Source organism: Triticum aestivum, chromosome 6A (assembly GCF_018294505.1).
Source record: "Triticum aestivum cultivar Chinese Spring chromosome 6A, IWGSC CS RefSeq v2.1, whole genome shotgun sequence".
NCBI classification, from domain to species: Eukaryota; Viridiplantae; Streptophyta; class Magnoliopsida; order Poales; family Poaceae; genus Triticum; species Triticum aestivum.
Window position 1 is genome coordinate 76,641,253 of NC_057809.1, and position 10,009 is coordinate 76,651,261.

Sequence of the window (10,009 nt, forward strand, 5' to 3'; positions counted from 1 at the left end):
AGGAGGAGGATTCATGGCGTCATTCCTTGTTTGAATGCCGGATGGCACGATGTGTTTGGGCGTTGGGAGATGAGGAGACCCTGGAGCATGTGATATCAAACAGGAGTGAAGATGCAAGGCTTTGGTTGTTTTGGCTATTTGACACGTTGAACCAACAGGACCTTGCTAGGATGCTCATCACCATGTGGGCGATCTGGTGGGCTAGGAGGAGAGCAATTCACGATGACGAATTCCAAAGCCCTCTTTCTACAATGTGTTTTGTGAACAGATACTTGGAGGACCTGGAGATCGCTGCCAAACGCGCTCCAGCGCGTCCCTCGCAGCCGGTGGTACAAAGGCAGCGCAGGTGGATCCCGCCGGGAGAGGAAGCAATGAAGATCAACGTAGACGGGGCTATCTCTCGCCAAGGAGGAACGGGTGCATCGGCTGCTGTGTGTCGGGACAAAGAAGGCAACTACCTGGGATCTTCAGCGGTGGTTTTTGAAGGATTAGTCGACGCCCCAAGCTTGGAAGCTCAAGCGTGCAACGAGGCGCTTGCCCTTGCTCAAGATCTATTGCTGGCACATGTGGTAATAGCCTCGGATTGCATGCAGGTTGTTTCGGATATTAAGGGGGCGGCGTCATCTTCCTCTTATGCTTTTGTAATTGAAGAGATTAAAGCTAGAGTTACAGACTTTGTAGGAGTTAAATTTCGTTTTGAAAGTAGGGAGGCAAACTTTGAGGCCCATGCCTTGGCAAAGGCAGCCTCGTCTCTCCCTACGGGTCGCCATCTGTGGCTAGGGAACCCGCTAGACATTATATGTATTCCTCCGGTTTTGGCTGATCAATAAAATCCCTAGTTACACCTAAAAAAACTATCTTAATTAACAAAATGAATTGATTAAATATTGGCAAACATGTAAAAGAAGCTTACTTTGTGGATTTTTTTTGACGCGTCAACGGCGGGCTTACGCCGGCGTGAACTTATATTGCCAAACCAAAGTTGTTACAGAAGAGAGTTACAGGAGGGGAGGGAAAGAAGGGCAGAAGAAGAACTAAAAAAAGATTACATAGGTCTAAATTCTCGCAGCCAGGTGGGACAACATAGTACCTCCAGTCCCAGAGAAGCGACTGACGTTGTGTATTGCCACATCGGTGAGACCAGAGAGCAAGGTGGTCCGCCGCGGCCATGGCAATGTGGTGGATGCCCAGAGTTTCGTTGCGGAAGACTTTTGCATTGCGATGTTTCCAGGTGTTCCAAAGGATAGCAATTATCACCGTCGAGCGCACCTTATTAGTCATAGTGCCTCCCTAGATGCCCTCTAGGTCGTCCGGAGGCCCAACGCAAAGGTTGTCCAGCTCTTCCCAGAGAGGTCGGAGAAGAGTGCATCTAAGGAGAAGGTGGGCGATGCTCTCACGGGCACCACAAAAAGGGCAAGCATCAGAGGTTGCGATTTATTTGCGGAGTCGTCTCTCGTTGGTGTAGACGCGGTCCTTGTGGGCGAGCCAGAGGAAGATTCTGCATTTCTTAGGAGCGTAGTTCCTCCATATTGCCGCAACCATTGGGTCCGTTGTGGTGTCTTTCCAGACCGCCGAGTAGGCGAGTTTGGTGGAAATGCGTTTGCTCTCCCCCCTGCATATTCTTTTGTCTGGTACCTGTGTATCCAAGTTAACTGAGACTAAAAGAGCACGCAGAGCAACCAGTTCAGTTTCCGCTGCGTGGGATAATCGAGGAGCCAGGTCTAGGTTTAGTTTCATGGAAGCAAGCACCCGAGCTGTGGGGGGCGGCCTGTCTGGTTGAATGTGAAAAGAGATTGAGGAAGTACAAGCTAGAGAAGTTTGGGTGTTGGGGACCCAAAGGTCGTGCCAGAAGGAGGTGGTAGTTCCATACTTCCATTGCCCACGGTTACAGAGGTGATTGCCCGGAAGAATTCCAAGCCTTTGAGAATATCGCGCCAAACCGGAGTAGCCGAGGGGTTGTAGGGTTCTAGGTCATGGTGGGGGACCATACATACTTGTTAATGATATAGCTAGAAGCGGTAGGGAGGCCAGACTCATGGAGAGTGGAGAGGTGTTTGAGAAGCAAGCAGAGGTTCATGTGTTTGAGGGACGAGAAACCTAGCACCCCCTTCGAGAAGGGGGTACATAAGAGGTCCCAGGCCACTTTGCATTGCCCGCCCGTGGTAGTGTCTTGCCCAGAGTAGAAGAAGGCCCTACATCGTTTGTCAATCTCCTGTAGTGTTCCTGCCGAAAGAAGAAGCGCACTCATTGCGTAGATCAGCAAAGCCCGAAGAGCAGCACGGACGAGGATTGCTCTACCCGCTAACGCGAGGAGGAGACCTCGCCAGCCGGCTAGACGCCGGTCAATTTTATCGATGAGGAAGAAAAAGGCATAGATGTTTAGCTTAGAGGTTGACAGGGGTAGACCTAGATAAGAACGAGGAAGGATGCAACAAGACAGCCTAGAATCGTCGCTAGGTTAGAAGAGTGTGTTGGGTCGATGTGAATGGGGGCAAATGTGCTTTTGTGGAAATTGATGTGCAGACCGGTGGCTTCAGAGAATTGACCAAGAATGCGTTTTAGGTGGTTTAGCTGCTCCTCGATGGCCGGGAGAACAATCAAGGTGTCGCCCTGCGTATTGGAGAACCAGACAGGGGAGAGAGTCATCGAGCGGGTGAGTGAGCTGACCCGAATCGAAGTCCTGGATGATCAAGCGTTGCAAAACATCGGCGACAATGATGAAATGATAAGGAGATAACGAGTCACCCTGTCACAAGCCTTTCTTGCAATTGAACCAAGGGCCCAGTTTACCATTTAGCAGAATTGCTGATGTGCTGGACATGTTGAGACATGAGATCCAACGCTCCCAAAGCAAAGGGAAGCCCTTGGCGTGAAGAATGGTAGTTAAGGCGTCCCAAGAAACTGAGTCAAACGCCTTTTGGAAGTCTAATTTTAAAACAATGGCTGGGACCTTACGTTTGTGGCAAGTCTGAACAATGTCCGCTGCAAGCAGGAAATTTTCCGCAATGCCCCTGCCTCGGATGAACCCCGTTTGCCCATAGTGGATAAGGTCAAGCATAAGATCCTGGGTCCTATTTGCTAGGCACTTGGAGGCTAGTTTGATGGCGCAATTTTGCAGGGAGACTGGCCTGAAATTTTCAGGCTGGTTGGCGCCCAATTTCTTTTGAAGCAGGATGATGAAAGCTTTATTGATACGGCGGAGATCCGCCGAGCAGTTGTGGAAATCCATGACAAGGCGGTGCAAGTCCTCTTTAACGAGGTTCCAATTGGCTTTGCATAATGCTGGCCCAAACCCGTCCGGACCCGGGCTAGCATTGTCATCCATACCTCAAAGGGAGAGCCTAATTTCCTCAAGAGTGAACGACCTGACAATGTTCCTAGCTTGGGAAGAGAAGAGAGACGAGGGTATCAGCAGGGTGTCCAGATCAAAAGAAAAGGATGTGGGGGTGATGGAGCCAACAAGGTTTTTGAAAAACCCCAAGAGAATACGTTCTTTGTCCACATGCAAGGTGAAAGAGGAACCAACCACCGAGAGAGATTTTATCTGATTCTTGCGGTGCCGAACGGACGCACAGACATGAAGGTAGGAGGAGTTTTCTTCACCGACGACGCAATCCCGAATCTTAGCACGCCGCCTCCAGTACATGGCAAGATCCGCGTTAATTCTGTGGAGGGAAAGTTTGACGGCCATCCTAAGGCGAAGTTCAAGGGCCGAGAGGGGGTGAAATTCTTCGAGCTTGTTGAGAAGATTAATCGTAGTGTGGCAATTCTTTGCCCAGATGGAGGGTATCCGAGAGTTCACGGACCACTTTTTGGCCATGTTACGCGTGCGTTTTAGGCGGAGAGCAAGCATGCCAATCGAGCCCCTATGACCATACCACAAGTTGACACTAAGCCAATTTGCCGCAACTTGCTCTTTGAAATGAGGGTTGGACAGGAGGGCGTTGTTTAGTCTGAAAATAGAGGATTTGGGAATTTGGGTCGCGGCAGAAAGATTGATCTGGACATGATCCGAGGTTGATCTAGTGGTCAAGGTGAGAGAGTTGTCCGGGGATTTTTGGGCCCAAGCCACATTAATGAGTGCGCGGTCTAGCCGAACCAGGACGGGCACATCTTATTGGTTAGATCACGTGAAAAGACGATCGAGAAGAGAAGAGGGAGGTCTTGAAGCTGCATAGATTGGATAGATGAGGAAAACATAAGGGCCTCATTACTGTTGAAGTTGGAAGATGATTTGTCGGAGGGACGAAGGGTTGAAGTCGCCTATGATCGTCCAGGGGCCCGAGATAGTCAAGGAGAGGTCGAAAATAGAGTCAAGGAAGGCACGTTTGTTAGCAGAATCGCAAGGGCCGTAGACGTTAGTGACCATGAAGGAAAGATCATCAGTTTTAGACTCGAAGGAGCAGGATAGGTAAAACTGGTCTTTAATAACCTTAGTGCAGTCCCAGATATTGCAATTCCAGGCCGTAAGGATTCCTCTGGAGGCGCCACAGGATGGGAGAAAGTGAAGCTCCCGTAGGTTAGGGGGCAAAAAAGTCATGGCCTTGAACCGGTCTACGTCCTGAAGCTTGGTTTCCTGGCAGCAAATGATGGAGCAAGAGGTCGCGGCGATGCCGGCTTTGACATCAGTGCACTTCTTGTGTCTACCTAGGCCTCTCACATTCCAAGAAGATAAGACAAGGTTCTTAATCATTGGACCGGTTCAATACAACATGGTAGGTACTAAGATGACAGTAGATTAATAAGGCGGTGGCACCGTCGGTTACATGACATGGAAACTGATAAGAAGAAGAAAGCGAAAAAGAGAAGGATACATATGCTTCCTCAATACAACGTAGGGGGAGAAAGCATGAGCTAGCTTGAGAACGAAAAGGAAAAAAGGGAAAGAACTCTAGAGGGTAGGCTGGCCCGCACGCCCTGCAGCAAAAGCAACCAAGCCTAAGATAGCTTGCAATTCTGCAATGAAGAATATTGTGCCCTGATGAAATGTGATGCTATTTCAGAACTACACTAAACATCCAAAACATATACAACCCTCATACTTGAAAGATACACCTCTCCATTATTATTTTCCTCTTCCAGAAGTATTCTGTAACTTTGCATGACATAATGTAACTTCTACACTCTGGACCTGCCAACATGAGCATTTTATGAAGATGGCAATGCACCACCATTACACCAGAGAGCAAAAACTCTTAACCTAGAAATCAAAGAATCTGCAATAAAAGTATCACATATCAAATCTTCTGTACAACAATTATTTCCACTCCATTTTCCCAAGATATCCACTCCTAAAGATAATCATGCCTATCAATACAGAAATTATGGGCAGCAACATATCAACAACAAAAAATCGGGGATTAAAACCAGATATCAAAAGAGCTGTAAGACAAGAGATTGTGAGTTGGAGTTAAGACAAAGAGTGTGGTTTTCGGTAGGTCGCGTTACATGCTACAAAAGATAGGGAGTAGAAGAGAGGCAATTAAAAAGGACATGTGCATGGTGCATAGTGAATGAAAATTTAGTATTTTATACAAACTCTGGCCAAAGAGTATTTTGTACACCTCTCCATTATTACTTGACATAAGGAAGAAATATGACACTCGGAGGGCTCTCTGCGGATCGTAGCGGTGTGGTGGTACGAAGGGGGCGAAGCAATCACATCTTGCCTATAACTTCATCGAGAATATCGCACACAATAAGTGGGTGATTTTTCTGGAATTGCTCAAATCCCTTGGTTTTTTTAATGTCTCGCAACCTATGACGGTCTTTTGCCATATACTTGAGACAACAATCCTTGAGCTGCTGACAATTGTATTGCTGTGCCAGGTCCAAAGTGAAGCACACTGAATCGATCGGCATCTATCGCGTTGCTCAGCTTGCTCGCGCACATCAGTTTCAGTCTTTCCACCGCGTATCGGTCAGCCACGACGAGCAGATGTTGCGCCATGCTTGTGGCCTCTTTCGTGGTCTCCTCCATGAAGTCAGGCAGGCAATCCGTGTACATGTAATGGATGAGGGCCTCGAAAACCTTGGCATCCATATCCTTGATGCAGATGCTGCTTTGCTTGCTCTCCTTCATTGAGCCACCCAGTTGTGCGCGGAAGACCGGCGACCGGGCACCCAACAGGCAGGCATGCACCTTGAAACTCTTGGCTTTTCTGCGAGGACCCCTGAGACTCGTGGAGGAACCGATCTTGACAGTCAGGTCTGCCTTGAGGCCGCTCTCCAGAAGATAGCCGAGATGTGTGCCCAAGTTGGAGGGCGGCACGATGATCTGACCCTCGTTCAGACGGGCGTAGTTGTCGATGAATTCGGAGACCTCGACGGTGCACTTGATCACCAGGCAGTCATCCTTGAGGCACCCGGACGCGGCCAGATCGGCTTTACTGACGAATCTAGCGTAACCCCAGCCGCCAATTTCGCTGGACAACAACTTTCTAGGCCCGACGCTTCGTTTGTTCTTCTCCCCCGTAGATGGAGATGCAGGATCCTGGAGGCAGAAGAAGCCGGACGCCATGACCTCGTCGGGGCTCAATAGCCTGAGGTATACGGAGGTGCTGTCCGCGACTCCCCTCTCGCCGTTTGGGTAGTAGCGGATGCACCAGTTGGCGCCGCCAACGCGGAAGGTCGACGTGAGATGGGTTTGGCCTGAGACCAAGGAGTGCCCCGCCGGTGTGGACGACCACCGTTGAGGAGGTCTTGCAGGTTGCCATGGCCGCCGCCGCCGCCGATGGCATGATCAAGTGGTTCCTCAAGGACCAAGTACATCGATCTCCATTTATTAGAGGGAATCGATCTCCATATATATATATCGTTAGCTATTACTAAGCCTTTAATTACGCTCGCATTGTTGAAAATTAACCCAGATAACGTGCCGGTTGAATCGGTGATTGATTGGGAGCGCATAATCAACGGTATCTATATAATGATCTTGATTCCTGAATACTGATACGACACAATATATCGAGCATGTCAAGTTTCAAGTGCACCTAGATCTTTTAAGAAAAAAAGGGTGCACCACGATGATTTGACCGTTTGAGGGCCAAGTATTGTACTACCACTACTAGAAGAACGCCCGTGCGTTGTAACGGGGCCACATTAACTTTAAGAGTTCAATATCAGTTATGTTAATATTACATTTAATATTTTCATACTATCAAATAACATTGGCGATATTTTTTACCATCAAATTTTCACACACCCTCTCTTCCTCCCTCTTCCTCACTCTCTCTTCTGGTTAAACTAATGCGGGAAGAGACTGGGTTAACTATACCACATTAACCGCCGTCCGCCATGGCATTTGCAGGGGTAGCCACCGAGCTCCTCGGATTGACCCCGTGGCACATGCCCGCTCCTATGTGCGTCCATGCCCGAGCCTGCTGCTCTTCTTCCGCGCCCGCAGGGCCACTCCCTCTCCATGCCCACGCCTGTGCCACACCGCGTCGATCGCGCCCGCCACTGCCGTCGCGCTCGCCGCAGCCACCGCACCATTGTGACCCGCGCGACTCACACCCTGGCCACGCGCCACATTCTCGCTAGTTGCGCTCGCCCCGTCTGCTGCCGCCTATCCCTTCGCTTGCCCCGCAGTCGCGCCCCTGCCTCGCGCCCCCTCCTGTCACGGCCATCTTCTGCCGGCCGCCCCCTCAGCCACGCCGGCCGCTTGCCTCGCCTGCTGCGTGCTGCTTCCTACTACTATGCGCTGCTCTACCGCAGGTAAGCTGCTGCGCCATGTCCTCGACACCGCCGTGGACAAACATGGCGGAGGGATTGTCAATGGAGTACGAGGAGGAGGTGGCGGAGAAGGTGTGGAGAGGCAGGAGGTCTGGGGTGGCGTCAGCTGGCTGTGGTGGAGGGATTTATGCGAGAAGGAGCCGGAGCGGAAGGAGAGGTCACAATTGGAAAGAATCGCAAAAAAAATCATAACCTGAAGATCTCATTCCAAAAAAATGCTAATATCGATGGAGGGGTGATTTCCTTCTATAGATGAAAAACATAGGAAATATTGGTTGTTATCAAGGAAAGGTAAAATTTTAAGCAAGTTAGGATTTTGAACTAATTTCTATGCAAATGATGTTTTATTGTTTGGTAACGTGATATCAGTACCTGCCCGTTTGTGACATGTCTGATTAGAAAAGTTTGCAAATGTTAAGAAACTATTTATTGGGAGGAAAGTTTGTGACATGTCTGTTATTTGTTTCCTGAAAATCTGTTATTTGTTTCCTAAGATAAATTGAACCAATAAAAGGAATTGATTGATTTGCATAATTTAAAAAAGTTAGATCAGTGATTTGTTATACGTTAGGAAAGTTCTGCTTGTACTCCCTCCGTCCGAAAATACTTGTCATCAAAATGAATGAAAATGGATGTATTTAGAACTAAAATACATCTAGATACATCCCCTTTTATTCATTTTGATGACAAGTTTTTCCGGACTGAGGGAGTAATAAAGAATGGAGAGAAAAATAAACCGGTGAACTAGGGTGGGAGGGGGTGGTGGGAGAAGAGACGAAAAAAATCAGTGAAAATAAACCGTGAAGACTATTCACCAACTGCTTCATTAAAAGTAGAGACTGGAAAAATCGTCGTTCTCGAGTTCTTTGCAGTTTGCTGAGTATCGGAACACGGGATCACGGGAAAAGGAGTGTTTGTCAGGTTTGCCTCTTGGCGAACAACAGGACACGGCACATGGGAGATACTGCTGAGCCCCATCTTGGACGTACTCGGCAAACATGAAAAAACTCGGCTTATGCGCAATATGCCAAGAACATATTCGAAGGAAGCAGGCAAATAGGTGCCACGTGGCACGGCCATTTATAGCGGATGGCTCCGTGACGGTGGAGAACCATTGCCGAGAAACTTGCCAAAAGAACTCCGCTTAGTCGTAATATGCCGAGAATGAAATCGAAGGCATCCGGCAAACAGAGGCCATGTGGCATAGCTGATGGGCCCATGACCGTGGGTAACCTTTGCCAAGAACCCGACGAAAGATACTCGGCAAACTATGCGGTTTTTAAAAGCATCTTCACCAGTGGCTGTAAAAAACACGTGCGCAGGACGGTTTCACGCGCTCCAGCGGCGGCAGGAAATTCAGGCGCGCGGAAAAAGATTACGCGCGCACATGAAAAAGCGGCCGGGCGCACACTAGTTTTGGTGTGCGGCGTCCGGCGCGCTTTATAAATGCAGCACCCGCCACGCGCCATTCCACCGCTCTCCACCTGGCCACTCTCCCTCTACCGCTCTATCTCGCCTTGCCACCGCCGCGCCGCCGGGAAGTTTCGGGCTACCGCGGCGTCCGTGCGGGCCCCTCCGGCGCCTTCTTCGCCGAGATCCGGTCCGAAGAGATGCGCCTCGGCCTCGGCACTTTCGACACCGCTCACGAAGCCGCCCGCGCTTACGACGCGGTCGCGTGGCGCCTCCGGCGGCCTCGTAGGGACATGAACTTCCCCGACGTGTCGATGCGGGAGCGAGCGCAGGAGCTCGCGCCTCCCCCGCGGCTTATCACCGATGAGGATCGTCGTGACAACCGAAGGTGGGAGCGCCGTCTCGGCCTCGCCGAGATGGACGAGGAAGCTATAGCGCTGTGGCACGAACGCTTCCCGCAAGACATCATCAACGAGCATCAGTTGTACGCGCAAAGGAGGGCGGAGCGAGCCGCCTATCGCGAGGACAAGAATACGCGGAAGGCGGCCACTCAATTCAACATCGACCTAGGAGCAGCGTCGTCCTTGGACTCCAACGACGATCGGTACCTTGACGCCTTCATTGAGACGTCGGAGGAGGACATCACCGAGGCGGAGTTGTAGTTGGAGGAGGAGGACGACGAGGAGTAGTTGAACTATCTTTTTTTATCTATCTAGGCTATGAACTATCTATGTATCGTTTTATCTATCTAGTACCTTTTTATTTATCTATCTATGCCTATCATATCGAGTCGGAGTCGAATGTGTATCGAGTCGGAGTAGAAGGAGAAGACGCGAGTAGTAAAAATATAGCGCGTCTGCTGGAG

At 49.8% G+C, this 10,009-nt stretch overlaps 1 pseudogene; it reads right to left on the reverse strand.

Annotated features, from left to right (window-relative positions):
• Window positions 1-5,621: 5,621 nt before the first annotated feature.
• On the reverse strand, window positions 5,622-6,740 carry LOC123130322 (BTB/POZ and MATH domain-containing protein 1-like; annotated as a pseudogene).
• Window positions 6,741-10,009: the final 3,269 nt, after the last annotated feature.